General features: G+C 31.9%; 1 long non-coding RNA gene across 5 annotated transcripts in view; it reads right to left on the minus strand.

The window, feature by feature from the left end:
* LOC142318367 (uncharacterized) overlaps positions 1 to 17132 on the minus strand; it is a 52036-nt gene extending 34904 nt beyond the window's left edge. For 3 of the 5 annotated variants that reach the window (XR_012754891.1, XR_012754889.1, XR_012754892.1), the window contains exons 1-2: positions 16829 to 17132; positions 11987 to 12103 (exon numbers count right to left, since the gene is read on the minus strand). This is a non-coding gene — a long non-coding RNA (uncharacterized LOC142318367). The remainder of the gene's footprint in view (positions 1 to 11986; positions 12104 to 16828) is intronic. The other 2 variants (XR_012754890.1, XR_012754893.1) reach the window with 2 other exon arrangements.
* Between the last annotated feature and the right edge of the window lie 2205 nt (positions 17133 to 19337).

A 19337-nucleotide genomic window follows, 5' to 3' on the forward strand; every position in this document is an offset into this window, starting at 1 on the left:
ACCCTCTAAGCTTTGATGACAGATTAGATGTTTCTGAAATCTCTTGAAATACACAAAAATATTAACAACTGATTTCCTGACAATTTATTAAAAAAATAATAATAAATAACTATTACATAAATTAGTTGATTTTTACATTAAAATTATCTAAAAAAAAAAATCATATATTAATTATATTATTAATGAAATCAGTCGGGTAAGATTTTTGTAATGTTTTTATTTTTTGCTTCTTGTATGGAACCCTAAAACATTGCGTACTCTCTGTCAAATATATTTAACAAGTTTTTTTTTTTTAAAGGAAATTCTACATTAATAAGTGTTTTTGATCTAGTGTCTTACTGATTTTTATGTAACAAACTTTTTTGGAAAACAGTTATATTTAGGAAAACCCAGACAATAATTTAATTAAAAATTAGCGAGTCGATTGTACAATGGAACATTAATGGATGTTTTTCTAACATCCATGAGCTCCACCGCTTGGTACATGACGTAGACCCGATTTGTATATGTCTGCAAGAAATGTCGGCATCCTGGCTCGACTGATATACTGCTCAACGGCGGTTCTGGTTGCCCCGAGGGTGCTTGAACAAACTATAAATTAGAAGAAAGAAAGATATGGTATTGATAAGCAGAAATTTTAATTTTATGGTCTTTTGAGAACCTATCTAAAATTTTAATATCGGGGCCCTTTACACCCCATAAGTGTTTGTGATTGTCCTTGTCTTTTATGTCTTAAATGTTTTGTGTAATTTGTGCTTTTAAATAAAATGTAAGGGCCCTTTACACCCTTATATATGACGATCCTGGTGGAGATAATAATTTCTTTTAAAGAATGTGACGAGGGCTAATGACCTTAGCAATCGATGCCCGTAAAAATTCAGTTAAAAAAAAAAAAATAGTAATTACACTCAAAGAATAGTTTATACCTATAATTTTTTTAAAAATTATAATATAATAAAAAATAATTATTGCATAAATTATTTGATTTTTACATTAAAATTATCTAAAAAAAAAAAATATGTTAATTATATTATTAATGAAATCAGTTTGGTAAGATTTTTGTAAAGCATTTGCTTCTTGTATGTAACCCTGAAACATTGTGTACTATCTGTCAAATATATTTAACAAGTAGTTTTTTTTAAAGTGAATTCTAAATTAATAACAGTTTTAGATCTAGTGTCTTACTGTTTTTTATGTAACAATCTTTTTTTGAAAAAGTTATATTTATATTACAGTACCTTTTGTTTTTGAGCCGAAGTAATGACACATTTATGAGAATCGTAAACTACAGATTATAATATCATTGTAAATCTTTCAATAACTTTTTTTTTTTTTTTTTATAGGGCGAAAAACGGTTGAACGTTATCATCGCCCGGAAAATAAATAAATAGATAAATAAATAAAAATAATTTAAGGTTTTTAGATAAAATTAAAACTTAAAACTACTATCACAGAAAAAAATCCGGAATGGGTGTAAAAGGCCCATTCTCGGATAACAAAAACACTAATATGTAACTTAAAACTATGTTAAAAACTATCACATTAAAAATAAATAAAACTTAAAACTAAAAAAGGAGATAAAACTTAAAACTATTACGTTTACAATCTTACAACTAATATCACAAAAATCTTACAACTAATATCACAGACGAATTTAAAAAAAAACAACAAAAAAATATGAATATATATATAGAAAAGAAAAAAAAAAAAAAAAGAAAAAAAAATCCGATAGGGAGTGTAAAAGGCTCCCTACTCGGATAACAATAACAATACATAGGACAATACATACAATTACGAAAGAATACATACTTATTAAATTTTTTGTGTTAACCCTATATTACGTAAAAACATAAACATCCGGTTTAAAACCTCCTTATCGTCACGCAAGATACCACGGATGTTACTAGGTAATTTAAATTTACGACGCAATGCCGCATAACATATGCAGTCCACGAGTATGTGGCGCACAGTCACGCGGCAGTTGCATCTTGCGCATAGAGGTGGTTGTCCTCTTGTAAACAGGTACTCGTGTGTGACTCTCGTGTGTCCTATCCGCAATCGACAGAGAACTACTTCCTCACGCCGGGGTTTTCTGTATGAGGAGTTCCATGGTAACACAGAATCTTTAATCTGACCGAGTTTATTATCAACGGTAGCTGTCCAATCACCTTGCCACCTTGTTCTTAATAATTGTTTTACATAGTTAATGAAATCAGAAGTAGCAACTCGGGTGGTGAAAGGAGGTTGGTTACATGCTTCTTTGGCAGCGGAATCTGCATGTTCATTACCTGGAATCCCTACGTGGCTAGGGACCCAGCAAAAACTTAATTCTGTGTTGCGATTATTCAACTCAGCGATTGCGTTGTAAATTTCAATGACGATAGGATGTTTGGAATAAAAGTTTTTTAAGGCTTGGAGAGCACTACACGAGTCACTGCAAATAAGAATTTTTCTATATTTAGGGTTAATGATGTTTAGAGCCTTATTTATAGCGTATAGTTCAGCGGTAAACACACTCGTAATACCGGGTAGACCAAACATATAAGTTCTCTCATTAACAACAAATGCACACCCAACTGTATCATTTTGTTTCGATCCATCAGTGTATACAACCGCGTCTGGTTTCATCTTGGAGAGAACACACTGAAACATTTGCTGAAAGACAATAGATGGTGTTGATTGTTTATTGTATGTGGTCTGGTTAAAATTAAAATTTATAAGGTTTATTCTCCACGGAGGATATGAGCAAGGATATATAGGAAAGAATGACGGTTTGTCAACATTTATATGCTGCAGCAGACGCCAGGTACGGATACCTACCGGTGCAGTACGACGTGGATGGTCCTCATACTTTCCTAGATTAGGATTTCTAAAGACTGACTCAAGAGCCGGGTGATTTGGTTGTCCTCTGAGACGAGCAAAATACGATAATAAAAGCTGGTCTCGTCTATCCCAAAGTGATGGTTCACCACAGTCTACCAGTAAGCTTGCGACAGGACTAGATCTAAACGCGCCTGTGGCAAGCCGAAGGAAAGCATGATGTACACTATCCAGCATTTTAAGCACGGTTTGACGAGCTGATGAGTAGGCCACACAACCGTAATCTAAACGGGAGCGAACAAAGGAATAGTAAAAACGTATCATACATGATCTATCGGCTCCCCAGTTGGTGTTAGTAAGGACTCGCATCATATCTAGAATTTTGGAACATTTTGTTTTCAATTCTTTTAAATGTTTGACCCAAGTAAGACGGCTATCAAAAATTAAACCTAAAAACTTAACGTAAGTAGAGATAGTAATAGTCTCACCGTTCAGAAAAATTTGCGGAATAGAAGGGTTTCGTAGCCGTGAAAAAACTACACATTTCGTTTTTTCGGATGAAAATGTGAAACCAGTAATCCTGGACCAAGCTTCAAGGTGATATATAGTGTTCTGCAGTAGTCTCTCTGCTGTAGGTGCCGAACGGCTTGCAATGTAGATAGCAAAGTCGTCAGCAAATAGAGAGCATGAGACAGGAGCCTGAACACATTTGGTAATATCATTTATGGCTACAGAAAATAAGGTGGCACTTAATACACTACCTTGGGGCACTCCATTCTCCAAGATGACACTATCTGAGAGCGAATCATCCACACGAACACGAGCCGTTCGGTGATTTAAGAATCCCCGGATAAAAGCAAGCATATTGCCCTTGATTCCCCATTTTTTGAGAGTGTTAAGAATACCACGTCGCCAGGCTGTGTCATACGCCTTTTTTATATCAAAGAAGATAGCGACGAGGTGTTGCCGATTGAGGAAAGCGTTTTGTATGGCTGTTTCTAGTGACACTAAGTGGTCAATGGAAGATCGTCCTTGTCGAAAACCACACTGTTCTGGAGATAGAAAGCCATGTTTCTCCAAGTACCATGTAAGTCTGCGGTTTACCATTCTCTCCATTATTTTACACAAAACGCTTGTTAATGAAATAGGGCGATAGCTTGAGGGGTTCGTCTGGTCTTTACCAGGTTTTGGTACTGGTATAATAAATGCTTCTGACCAGCCGGGTGGGAAGACTTGTTCGGAGAATAAACCGTTGAAAATATTCAAAAGTTGTTGTAGTGCCGAATTAGGAAGGTGTGAAACCATGGAAAGGCGAATGTTGTCCGGTCCAGGAGAAGTGTCCCGTGAATTTTTAAGTGCATGTAACAATTCTTTAAATACGAATGGAGTGTTTAATTCACCAACCGAATCACCAATGTTTAACGACAACACCTCCATTTGTATCTTGTACCGTTGAAAATCGTTATTATATGATGAGGTGAGAGACACCGAGCGGAAAGATTTTGCTAGACTATTTGCCACTTCCGAGGATGATGAAAGGAGTTCTCCTTCATCAATAAGACCAAGAATAGATTGTTTCGGTGATCCGAAGATTGCACGAATTTTCTTCCATACAGTAGACGTGGAAGTAGTGCGTGAGATAGTGCTCACGTATTTCGTCCATGAATTCCTCTTAGCGTCCAAGAATACTCGACGGCACACCGCTCTAGTCGTGCGGTATAAATTTAGATGTTCTGTTGTAGGCCTACGATTAAATTTACGTAGTGCCTGCCGTCGATTCCTAATAGCATTTTTGCATTCATCGTTCCACCATGGAACGAAAGGACGTCTAGGATTACCCGATGTTTGTGGGATATATCTGCTGGCATTCTTAAGTATCATGGACGTAAAAGAAGAATATTGTTCGTGGATGTTCGCTCCATCGTCATACTGAGATTGGAATGCTTTACGGTATCCGTTCCAATCTGCCTTTTCAACAATCCATCTCCGTGGCCTTCTTTTAATCTCACAGTCTACACCGAAACTAATAATAATTGGTCTATGATCACTGCCGTGAAAGTCATCACAAATCGACCAATTAAAATGAGGGAGTACATTCGGTGAGCATATGGAAAGATCAAGGTTAGATACAGCACCAGTTGATAAGGACATAAATGTGTGTGATCCATTATTCAGTAGGCAAAGGTCAAAATCTTGTCTCAATCTGTTTATCATATTTCCTCGAGTGGAGCAGAAGGTTGAGCCCCAGGAAATATGATGGGCATTGAAGTCTCCTACTATTAACGATGGAGATGGTATTTGTGTAAGGAGTATTTGAGATTTGAGTGTTCGGTGAGAGATACAGATTGCAGATATGCAATTTGAAGGGAATGGTGACCTTTACTGCAACAGCAGGAATGACAGTGGTTAGTTGAATTCTTGTAGCTGACAGCCCATTCTTCGTGAAAATCGCTACTCCACCACTCTCCCTACTGTCTACTAGGCAGTCGTATCTCTCGCAGAAGTATCCTCTAAGTGTAATTCGGTCATGTTGTAGAAGGTGAGTTTCCTGGAAACACATGATTAGTGGATCATGTGTGTGCGCCAGTACTCTAATATCTTCAATGCGGGACCGAATACCTCTAACATTCCACTGAATAATGTTCATAAGTGTAAAAAAACAAATAAAAAAAAAAAATTTCGGAAGCTATATAAAAATTAGTTGTACGTGATTCGGTTTTTCTTTTTTGTATTTTTTATTTTAAAGAACTCCGATGCCCTAGGGTCGGGTGGTTCTTCAACCATATCCTCCAGTATATGAGGTGATGGTGGAGGAGATTTATTTGAATGGGATGCTGTAGTTGACATCCCAGAAGAGATAGTTATGTGGGTTCCCTTTATGGGGAGCTTATTAGGTGGCTTACTGCCAGCTGTGATAGTCGCTATTCGTGGCGGTACGACTTTGGGAATAGGAACTTTCGTATGTATCATACTGTTTGATTCACTAGCTGCGACGGAGGACTTTTTATTCATTTTTGTCAGCTCTGAGATAGTGGCTGTAAGTGAAGCTACTTGATCAGATAGCATCTGAACAAGTTTTTTAAGCTCATTGCAGGATCCGCACTGCTGATTATTAGCATTTGTAGGAATTTGTTTAGTTGTAGCGGTGGCAAAAGATACGTCTGGTTTAACCAGGTTCCGTGAGTTGTTTATCTTTTTATATTCTCTACGTGCAGCCGGAAAAGATAGTTTTTGCTCCGTACAGATTTTGAGAATTGCCTTTTCTTCTTTAAAAGTTGGGCAATCTCGGGAGCGGGCTGTATGTGGACCACTGCAGTTTGCACATTTTTCACTTTCTTCGCAGTTAGTGTCGTTGTGACCTTCTTTACCACATCGAGCACAGATCTCAGTTTTCGTGCAAGATGTTGTAGTAAGACCAAAACCTTGGCATCTGAAACATCGCCGTGGGTTGGGTATGAATGGTCGTACCCGAACCGAGAGGTAACCCACTTTAATCTTTTCTGGTGGAACAGGGAGATTGAATGTTAGTATAAGAGACGGTGTCGGTTCTTCTGTTCCGTTCTGCCGTTTCATTATACGTTTCACTTCAACAACATCTTGGTGGCAAAGCTCGTCAACTATTTCAGAGATATCTATATCTAGAAGGTCTCTACAAAAAATTACACCCCGGCTCGTATTTAGCGTTTTGTGGCATTCTGCACTTATATTTATGCCACCCATATTACGGAGACGTAAGATAGATCGACTCTGTTCATCGTTGAATGTTTCAACCAGAATCGATACGTCGCGTAATTTCCTGATGTTCTTTGGGGAGCCACTTGCACCTGTTAGAGTTTTATTTATAAGGAAAGGTGAAACCTTTTGGAGGGAGCCACCTTCCTGACTATTTCGGAGAACAATGAATCGAATATTTTTAGTGTTCAAGTCTAAAGATTTGTAGTTCTCTTCCATAGGACTTTTATCCTCGTCAGACAAAGCTGACCGAGGTCTCTTCGCAAGACATAATTTGGTGGTTTTTTCAGATGGACCACCAACCATCATTGTGTTTATTGTTGGAACTGAAATTTTGATCCCACGAGTACCGGCAACTGGGTTCGCCCTGGTGCCCAGAGGACATCGTTCAAGACTCACTACGTAGAGCCATTCACCCATCGGCACGATTTGTTCCCACCTTGGGTTACGGTTGCGTTTCGTAAGATGTCGCAACACCACCGAGTGTTAATGTAAGAAATATCAGTGTAGGATGTTGTTGTGTAATTGTGTAAGTGTGTATGTTGTAATTTATGTAGTGTTCTTGGTGTAGTATATGTGTAAAATGTAAAGTGTTCCGCAGCTCATTGTATAGATGGAAGAAAAGCTGCGGAGGCTAGGCCCGTGGGGACGCCAACCCCCAAAGTCTTAAAGAATAAGACTCCCCGACGGGGCTTTCAATAACTGTTTGTACTTTTAACACATGTGCGCACATTCTCACAAATATAAAATGAACACAATATCAGTCACCGTACTTTCAAGTGTATTAATACTAAACGACAACCTTGATATTCTACAAAGAGATAAATAATTATAAATAGCCCAAAACGCTAAAACACGTGATGTTATTTGTACGTTAGATGGATAATGTTCATCTAATCATATCTATAGGATATCCTAACTGTGTCCTCCTAACAAAACAAAACAAAACCAACAGCAATTTTCAGTATGTATTTTAATAGAAGGAGTACGGCTTGAATGCTGGAACACTTGAATTTAAAATCAGAGAATTTTGGTACCACTAAAACAACCTGGTGGATATTATGTTAAAAGAATGATTGCTAAAATTTATTTAAAATTTTAAACAATACAAATTAAAAATTTATTTCCATGGATACTATATATTTATATTTAACTAGTTACAAATAAAATGATTTTCATAACGTCAGATAAGATTCTCTCTCATGCTTATTTGTATAAATTTTATGAAATTGCAAATATTTTTTCCCGAATTATCAATTAGTTTTTCATTATTCATTTTGAATAAATGTGTTCATATAATACTCCGCAAAATTAAATGGAAGAATATTACACAATTATTAAAAACAATAATTGTTTTAATGATATAACATTTAATAATTATTATTTTTATATCATTAAAACAATCCAAAAAAAATTATACATTTGAAAAAACTAGGTTTTTTAATTATTCTTGTTAAAATTGATTAATACAAGAGTTTAAATAAATAACAAATAATTTAACTTTTATCATTTTTTTATATACAACATGAATTTTACAGCGATTTTCATACCCAAAAAGAGATAATGCTATCATACTAGAAGCAAACATAGACCAATGATAAACCAATCATACTAGACCAATACCAATCTGTTTCTTAATATTACAACACAATAAAAATTTGATTCCACCATCAGATCATGAACTCTATTGACAAACATTGCTTTGATGGGGAGGATTGCTACAACTGTTCTTCTAGGGTAATTACAAGATTAATCATAGTTAACCCTCGAGTGGTCTTATTTGCTAATAAATACAGTATGTATTTTCAGAGTAAGCAGCAGTAGTAGATTACTACAATAAGGCAGAAACCATTTAATAAATTGATAGGAAAAACAAACCACAAAATTCAAAGGAAACCTTTTGCAGTAGAAATATATGAATTTTTTTTCACTGCTTGAAAATTTTTAATCATAGTTTTTATTGATATATTAAAAAACTTCAACAATTTATTTTATAGACACTTGAAATAAACTGGAATGTTTTTTCTCACTTTTACCTGTTTTGCCTTCACGAATCCATTCAAGTATTGCTTCAGTCGATGAAAGAGTATGATAAGTGAGAGTATAATTGAAGTGTAGTTTTGTACAGCCTTAGTTCGATACTTATATTAAGTGCACTTAATTGAAACCCAACCACCAAAAAACACTTAAATCCACAATCTTGTATTCAAATCTTTAGTTTCATTTAATATGTTTTAAATAAGATTTGATGTCTTTTGTCATGCTAATTTTTATAAATCTTATGAAATTAGTAATACATTTTCCAAATTTAGGTAATTTGAACATAATTTTTTAAATAACTTTAACTCAATAAAAGATAGGAATTATTACACTTAATAATGGGTTTCAATGATATAACATTTAATAATCAATCATATATCATTAAAATAATTTTGAAAAATACTTAAAATTCAATTATTCTTGATAAATTCTCTAAAATTTGTCGACAGGCTAGATGTTTCTGAAATCTCTTGAAATAAATATTAACTGATTTCCTGACAGTTTAATTATAATAAATTAAACCTCTAATTTTTCAAATAATTAAAATATTATAAAAGATAATTTTTAGACACAATAATTGATTTTAATGATATAACATTAAATTTTAATATTATATCATTAAAATAATCTAAAAAATAATGATATATTTTAACCAATTTTTTTTTAATTATTCTTATTTAAAAATGATTAATAGTAATAGTTTAAATAAATATCAGATATGTTAACTTTTATCATGTGATTTACAGAGATTTTCAGACCTGAAAAATCTGGTATGGTAGCATATTACTCTCTTGACAGACATGCTTTGTCAGATAAGATTGCTACAACTGTGCTTCTAGCTTAATCACAAGATTAATCATAGTTAACAATCGAGAGGTCTTATTTTTGAATAAATACGGTTTATATTTTGCAGAGCAAAAAGGCAGTAGTATATCATTATGATAAGTCAGAAATCTTTTACTAAACTGAATATGAAAAATGAATAGTAAAATTCAATTGAAATCTTGTGCATATTAAATATATGAATTTGTTTGTCACTGCTTGAAAATTTTAAATCATAGTTTTTATTGACATAATCATAGTTTATTTTAGACATCAAAATTATCTTATCATAATGATATACTACTACTGCCTTTTTGCTCTGCAAAAAATATAAGCCGTATTTATTCAAAAATAAGACCTCTCGATTGTTAACTATGATTAATCTTGTGATTAAGCTAGAAGCACAGTTGTAGCAATCTTATCTGACAAAGCATGTCTGTCAAGAGAGTACATGATTGATGGGGGAATCAAATTTTCATTGTGTCTTTATATCATGAAACAGATCAATATTATTATTATTGTAGTATTATTCTTTGATTAGAAGAATACTCAGATCGATATTATTCTTTGTTAATCTTTACTTCTGGTATGGTAGCATATAATGCTACCATACCAGATTTTTCAGGTCTGAAAATCTCTGTAAAACACATGATAAAAGTTAACATATCTGATATTTATTTAAACTATTACTATTAATCATTTTTAAATAGAATAATTAAAAAAAAAAAAAAATTAGTTAAAATATATCATTATTTTTCAGATTATTTTAATGATATAATATTAAAATTTAATGTTATATCATTAAAATCAATTATTGTGTCTAAAAATTATCTTTTATAATATTTTAATTATTTGAAAAATTAGAGGTTTAATTTATTATAATTAAACTGTCAGGAAATCAGTTAATATTTATTTCAAGAGATTTCAGAAACATCTAGCCTGTCGACAAATTTTAGAGAATTTATCAAGAATAATTGAATTTAAGTATTTTTCAAAATTATTTTAATGATATAAGATTGATTATTAAATGTTATATCATTGAAACCCATTATTAAGTGTAATAATTCCTATCTTTTATTGAGTTAAAGTTATTTAAAAAATTATGTTCAAATTACCTAAATTTGGAAAATGTATTACTAATTTCATAAGATTTATAAAAATTAGCATGACAAAAGACATCAAATCTTATTTAAAACGTATTAAAAGAAACTAAAGATTTGAATACAAGATTGTGGATTTAAGTGTTTTTTGGTGGTTGGGTTTCAATTAAGTGCACTTAATATAAGTATCGAACTAAGGCTGTACAAAACTACACTTCAATTATACTCTCACATATCATCCTCTTTCATCGACTGAAGCAATACTTGAATGGATTCGTGAAGGCAAAACAGGTAAAAGTGAGAAAAAACATTCCAGTTTATTTCAAGTGTCTATAAAATAAATTGTTGAAGTTTTTTAATATATCAATAAAAACTATGATTAAAAATATCCAAGCAGTGAAAAAAAATTCATATATTTCTACTGCAAAAGGTTTCCTTTGAATTTTGTGGTTTGTTTTTCCTATCAGTTTATTAAATGGTTTCTGCCTTATTGTAGTAATCTACTACTGCTGCTTACTCTGAAAATACATACTGTATTTATTAGCAAATAAGACCACTCGAGGGTTAACTATGATTAATCTTGTAATTACCCTAGAAGAACAGTTGTAGCAATCCTCCCCATCAAAGCAATGTTTGTCAATAGAGTTCATGATCTGATGGTGGAATCAAATTTTTATTGTGTTGTAATATTAAGAAACAGATTGGTATTATTCTAGTATGATTGGTTTATCATTGGTCTATGTTTGCTTCTAGTATGATAGCATTATCTCTTTTTGGGTATGAAAATCGCTGTAAAATTCATGTTGTATATAAAAAAATGATAAAAGTTAAATTATTTGTTATTTATTTAAACTCTTGTATTAATCAATTTTAACAAGAATAATTAAAAAACCTAGTTTTTTCAAATGTATAATTTTTTTTGGATTGTTTTAATGATATAAAAATAATAATTATTAAATGTTATATCATTAAAACAATTATTGTTTTTAATAATTGTGTAATATTCTTCCATTTAATTTTGCGGAGTATTATATGAACACATTTATTCAAAATGAATAATGAAAAACTAATTGATAATTCGGGAAAAAATATTTGCAATTTCATAAAATTTATACAAATAAGCATGAGAGAGAATCTTATCTGACGTTATGAAAATCATTATCTGTCAGCTTCAAAGATCCACTGGGGACTTCAGGGGATGCTAGGACACTAAAAGAAAAATAAGAAAAGACCCGACATCACGTCTCGACAGAAATGTTAGCCATTGTGAAGAAATGTGAAGCCATTTATTTCTGTTTGAACCAAAAGTAAAAGGAATTTCCGGTGATAGTCATTAAAGGGTAGAAAAACTAGTAATGAAATATTTAATTTGTGTAATGTAACAATATCCAGAACATAAAAAACTTACAAATTGTAATTCTATTTGAAATAAATATTAAAGAGAGCACTATGGATAAGGTGCTCAAACACACCTGTTCTGCATGTCAGCTCTTGGCCTTCTGATTTTGCATCTTCCACTAGGTTTGAATGATCAGATTCTTAAAGCACAATCTATGTACAAGGACTACTTGAAAACTTCCTATTGGCTGCTAAAAAAAAGAAAGATTAAACACATGTTACCTACACATCTACTAAACCATTTTTTCACTAAGTCACAACCCTCAAACTGGCATAATACCAAAATATAAGGTAACATCAACTTTTGTGGATTCATTTAAAATAATTCCTTATCTGGAGTATTTATCTGACTACATCTAAAAAGATGGTTTGCAAAATCTCATTATGGGAATTTAATATTCAGTAGAAATTAAATGAAAATTTAATCACTATATACAAAAATATTTATTGTTTCACATAAATTTGGTTCAAAGCAAGACATAAAATACTTTTAATCCAATAATTTTGGCTGTATACAAAATTTTTATTTTTTGAAAAAATAATACATTTTAATAAACCACAATAAAAATATTAACTAAATGTAAAAACATGAAATATTTGTTATTTTGGAAGACTCAAGAGAATTCTAACATCAACAACAATTTAAGCCATGATTTAAACTACATTGTCATTAGTAAATTTAACTTTTGTTAATACTACTAAAATAACTACTTAATATGCTGCAGAAAGTTCAGTTTCTCAATCACAGAATGCAAATTTCCTGAAATATGTTATTAAGATATAAACAAGTAGGATTTCAGATTTTAATCTTCATTAATTATATATTTTGAAGAATAGTTTACTGGAAGTTACACAACTCAGAAATTGTATATTCCAAGAAAAGTAAAATTTAAAAAAAGAAAAAAGAGAAGTTTTTGACAACAAATAGAGACAGTTATTACTTTCTGTTTTTTATAATGCCATTATCACAAAAATAATCACTGAAACAATTTGAAATTTTATGAGGATAAAAAGAATAGACAATGAATAAATGTTGAAAAAGGCATAAAAAATTTTTTATTGTTATCTCATTTAATCTCTTAAATTAATGAGATCTCATTTATCTCATTATACTAATGAGATCATTATTCTCATTAAAGCTGGGTAAAATATATGATAGGTTTTAATACCTGAATGTTATTTTCAAAAAGTGATGCAACCTTATGGGAAAATGAGTTTGTTACTACAATAATTGTTATATTTGTTGTAGCCTAAATTCTATTTTAAAGAACTTCCTCTGATGGTGCTGTTGTCAGTTATGTTCAGATAAATTAAAAAGTAGACTCTGACACTCTGAAGAAATAATTCATTATTTTATCCCTGACACTGCTTAGTACTGAATATTTTTGAGGGTGAAAAACCCCCAGATTTTTTTTTTATGAAAAAAAGAAATAAAAGTAATTAAAACTAATAGATAAATAGTAAAACTTAAAACTAATATCACAGGTAAAATAGGGAGCACAGGGAGTAGTGCGAGAGATAGTGCTCACGTATTCGTCCATGAACTCCTCTTAGCGTTCAAGAATACTCGACGGCATGCCGCTCTAGTCCTGCAATATAAATTTAGATGTTCAGTTGTAGGCCTACAATTAAATTTGCGTAGTGCCTGCTGTCGATTCCTAATAGCACATTTACAATCATCATTCCACCATGGAACGGAGGAACGTCTAGGATTCCCCGATGTTTGTGGAATATATCTGTTGGCATTCTCAAGTATCATGGACGTAAAAGAGGAACATTGGTCAAGGATGTTCACACCATCGTCATACTGTGATTGGAAGGCTTTATGGTATCCATTCCATCCGCCTTTTCAACAATCCACCTCCGTGGCCTTCTTTTAACCTTGCGGTCTACACCGAAACCAATAATAACTGGTCTGTGATCACTGCCGTGAAAATCATCACAAACAGACCAATCAAAATGAGGGAGTAAATTCGGCGAGCATATGGAGAGATCGATGTTAGACATAGTACCAGATGATAAAGACATTCTCATTATGGGCACTGAAAGTTTTCATATACCAAAATCATGTAGGCCATGAATTATAAGTGTTAAAACATTATTTAAATTTATTATAGTTTGTGAACCAAACAATCACTCTTTTACTGACAATAATGATAAATGTGGTCATATTAAAAAATATATTTTTAATCACAATACTTTAAAATACTTGTATTAGAAGAATATTTTAAGATTTTCAAAGAACAAAACACTCAATTTTGATGTGTTTATACATTTGTTCTAATACCATTTCAAAATTTCCTTAAGTGTTAGGTTAAAACTTCTTGCTCCTAAAAATGTCCCTCAAGTCCCTCAAAATGATATAAAGAGATATGCAATAATAATTTGACCTAGCTTCATTTAAATTTACAGTGACCAAAATTTATAATAAACATGTGCAATTATAATTACTGTGCAATAGCTTGGAAAGGCTTTAAAATCAAATAATACTTCACATGTGTTTTAAAGTCTAACTAAATGTAATATGCTCAGCAGTTCATAAACTGGGTGTTTATAAACAGCTTTGTATTCACAAACACTTCAGTCAACTGGTAATTCATAGCACCAAATAACCAGTAACACTAAAATGAAGTAACTAAAAATAACAAAATGCTAGATTTTAATTACATTATTCTATTTTAATGATTTCCAATCTAATTTAGGTTTTAGTAACACTTTTAACTTTAGTTTGACAAAAAAAAAACTGACTAATTCTTCATCAATACATCCTAAAAAAAGATGTCCAACAATGGAAGAAAATGGCCTAAAGAAGGATAAATGATACTAAACAAACAGGAAAATTTTCTCATGAACAGGCATATCACACATAGGTATAGCAACACACTGCTGCTTTCGGGTCTAAGTATCTGAGAGACTAACTTCACAATCATGTGAATGATGCCTGTTCAAGTTTTTGTCAAGATTTTTTCTCAGTAAACCAAAACCAAATTGCAAAATTAATAAAATTCACGGCTGAATTCCAAACTCCTGTACACATTTTACAGTATTTTACTGGTAGTTCACTTCCTGAGTTTTCATATCTTTAACTGATAATCTACCAATTTCTAAACAATAATGCCACTCAAAATACTTCACTCAACCAAATAATACTTTTTAAAAATCTGAAAAAGCTTTTTAAGAGTTGGTAGTCAATTTCAATACTTACAGGACATTTGATGCAGAATGTCATTCAAATTTATAAGCCCTCATGACTGGTACAAATACTACAACACTGTTATAAAATCAATTGGTACTGACTGAACACAGCAATCAACATAACATCTAGCAGACTGACCAAGCAGGCCGGGGAGTAATGGCCTTCAATACTCTGCATGATAAATAGTATTCAATATTCTGCAGGATAAATATTATTCAATACTCACACGACTTTTAATATTCTTTTTCTTTTAATATTCTTTTTCTTAAAGTGTAATCAATGTAAGTATAGTTCAAAATGTTTTTATAACTAATATATTATTACATTATTCGTAACTGTGTCACTATATATGAAGTGATCCAACCAAAATATTTTTGTTTGCTTCATCATTTATGTTTTTAATTTTATTTCCACATACAACGGGCAGCCCCAAAAAGGTATTCTGTAATTATATATATAAATTAATCAGATCGGAAGATTATAAGTCACTGGAAAATGTAAAACATCCATGTATGAGACTACAGCATTGACTTGATCTATTTCTGTGACCCTTAGCCCCGATCAGTCACCTACTGTTTCTGTACAAACCTGTAAGTACTTGCAAAGACATAATCCTTTAGCTGCTACACTAATTCTTACTTCCTTTAAAACTTTTAAACATAGTTAAATTTTTTCAAACTTTACTTTTTATTTGGGTAATTAACTTTTAAATTACATTTTAATATTAAAATTAACTTTTCATTTTTATTAGTTAGATTAGATATGTAGCAGACAAATTCTAAGCCTTACTAGATACTAAAAACAAAATATCACATTCAAGAACAAAGTATTCTATTATTTAAGTAAAATATACATTTCAGAGTGGTTAATAATGGCATAGATGCACATGATTTGTGCATATTTGGAAAATTCATACTTTGCTCTTATATAGATGTATTATGTGGGAAAATTACATTTTTATCCCAAGCCCCACCAGAGATATCATCAAGACTTTTGAACTTTTAAAAGTTCAAAGATTAAATTTTCAAAAAATAATGAAAAAAGGAGGAAAAGCTTATACTCTTACTCAAGCTATAATGAGTATGGTAGCTTATGTTACTCTGCATAATAATAATAATAATAATAATAATAACTTGATATTTCACCCCTTCATTGACAACAAACTCCAATAAAAAAAGAAAATTTGTTATTTTTTTATATCAAACTTTGGAAGTCATTTTTACTTATTAGGCTTATTAAGTATTTTAAAGCAAGGACCCAAATTAAAGAGGAGCTGATAAAAAAGGAAATGATTATGTTGTAATATTTTAGCATAATCCCATCTCCAAAAAACATTAAGAGCACTTGACAGTCCTTCATATACAATATTAATTTTGTCTGTGTTTTGAAACACTTTTACAGAAGCCGCAAAGGGCAACTGCATAGGAATTTTTTATTTAATTTTGGTACATATCGGTTATACGGGACCCCTACTGAAATCAAATTGTTTGCGTTTTAATTGTTGTAGTAAATTTGCACCATTTACCTTTTAATTTATGATATGAATTTGGAAGTTTAAGATAATATTAATGCATAACTTTTGTACGCAACTCGACACAAAAACACTAACTGTAAATAATTTGTATTTTTAATGTTAATCCGACGAGGTTAGCGTGCGTAGGTTATGTTTGAAACATACATTGAGAATTTAATAGGTTATTACAATTACAAGAATACTTGCCTAGCTTAACGTTAGATGCTCTGCTTTTAGGAAAACTACCACCACTTCTAAGACTAACTTCTAAGTTTTCCTTAGTTTTATCTTTTGGAACCAGTCATTCTACAGAGAGAATTTTCCTTGGCTTTCTTTCCAACGTTTTTTACGGTTGTGAAATTTCTAAATTGTAGGCATGTTTACCAATACATTACGTTAACAGAAATGATACGGTACAATAAAGTCAAAATAACTCACAGTATCGCACTAAAACTACAGTATAACTTTATTAATTACCACAAAACTAACAAACTTTCACAAACTAATTCGAAATACATAACACAACCTGTACAACTCAAAAGTACTGCACATGTTAAATCCAGAGACAAAAAAATAAAAACAAAAAAAAATTCAGTGACACAAATACAAAAAAAAATTCACTGACACAAATGACTAAATCAAAGCAAATATAATGTAAAAATATTTTTTCAGCAGACCATGTATTATGCATCAAATTAAGCAGAAAAAGCGGGAGAATTTAAAAAAGAAAAAATCTTTTTTCGTGCAAGTGCCCTCACAGTTTATGTAATGTCTTTCTTCTTATTAGCCTCCGGAACAACTGTAAGGTATTATTTCACAGGATGAAATGTATGAATGTAAATGAAGTGTACTCCTGTACAGGTCGACTGTTCTTGAGACTTGTGATTGATTGAATCAAACCAACAAAGAACACCACCAGTATCCACGATCTAGTATTCAAATCTGTATAAAAGTTACTTTCTATCTTTTTCCTGTTTAGCCTCCGGTAATTACCTTTCAGGTAATACTTAAGAGGATGATTGAGGATGATATGTATGAGCGTAAATGAGGTTGTACAGTCTCAGTTCGACCATTCCTGAGATGTGTGGTTAATTGAAACCCAACCACCAAAGAACACCGGTATCCACGATCTAATATTCAGCTGCCTTTGCTAGGATTTGAATTTGACCCTTCGAACTCTTGACTTTGAAATCAGCTGATTTGCAATGCGAGTTCACCACTAGACCAACTCAGTGGGTACTCAGGTCAATTTGAATTTCAGGAGGGTGAGTACTGAATTTGCAATGTATGTTTCTTTCTCAATGTACACCCGCCGAATTAAATGCGATATGCGCATGCTTTATTTAGAATCATTGAATTAAATAAACAAAAAATATTGTATTAAAATAAAATGATAGATATTTTAAATTGTTGTGTAACCAGCACATCAGAAAAATCCTCGTGACGGGAAAGTCCTACAACTGTGTTGTCAACTTTTTTATATTAATTTTACAATAATTTAAAATTTATGCGTTCACTTACAAATAAAATACTATTACTTTCTTTTGGCGGGGGGGGGGGGCGAAAACCGCCTGTGCGTTATCATCGCCCGGAGTTTTCTTTAATAAAAAGGTAAAATAACTCTAAAATAATAAAACAAATAAGGTTTAAAATTAATATTAATCATATAATAAAAATTAATTAAAACAAAAGTCAAAAAGGTGAAATAAAACTCAAAACTAACATCGCAGACGGAGCCTTTAAAATATAAAAGTTAAAATAATAGAATAAAGAAACTATATAAAACTTACCTAATTCCGATGGGTTGTGCAATAGGCTCCCTTCTCGGACAATAAAATTAAAGACATAGAACTAAAAAAAATCAAAATTGAAAGTAAGGGAAAAAAATTAATAAAAACTCTTCTAGCATAAAAATATATATGACAATATTAAATTTTTTGCAGTAACCTGGTACTACGCAAAAACAGAAACATCCGGTTCAAAATTTCGTTATTATTGTACAAGATACCACGGATGTTTCTGGGTAGATTAAATTTACAACGCAACGCCGCATAACATATGCAGTCTATGAGAATGTGGTGCACAGTCATGCGGCAGTTGCATCGTGTGCGTGCATAGAGGTGCGTGTCCTCCTGACATTAGGTACTCGTGTGTGATCCTCGTATGTCCTATCCGTAATCGGCAGAGGACTACTTCCTCACGACGAAAATACTATTACTGACAATAAATTAAATTTCTAACGATAATAAATCGGAGCGGAATCGTTAACTGCTCTTATAAGTGGTATAAAGACAAATTGTTTTCTCTTAATGGAAAACTTGCACAAAATAAGAGGTCATTCACCTTAGGACAAAAAATATTGTTTAAGTCTTTCATACATATCAATAAAAGTAGGTCGTAGTGACATCCATCCGATAATAATATTCTCATATATTTCGTATTTAATAACGTCAAAATCCCTCAAAAATGAATATAATTTTTTATACATACTGCAACCGATGGAGATAGTAGAACACCATGAGAGTTCCGTAATATATTAGCTAGAAAATCTGAAATTTTTAAGTTAGCTGTAAGTGGTTGTGTGAAATCTTCGGTGTTAGAGAAAGGTGCGGAGATCACACGCTTCCGCGAATCGGTTAATTCTTTAGTTGAAGGTTGTAAGTTACGGTAGGCGGTCGTGGTTGGAAGAGGCCAGAAGACCAAAAATGATGAATAA

This window comes from Lycorma delicatula, chromosome 1, assembly GCF_047948215.1.
Source record: "Lycorma delicatula isolate Av1 chromosome 1, ASM4794821v1, whole genome shotgun sequence".
Lineage (NCBI taxonomy): Eukaryota > Metazoa > Arthropoda > Insecta > Hemiptera > Fulgoridae > Lycorma > Lycorma delicatula.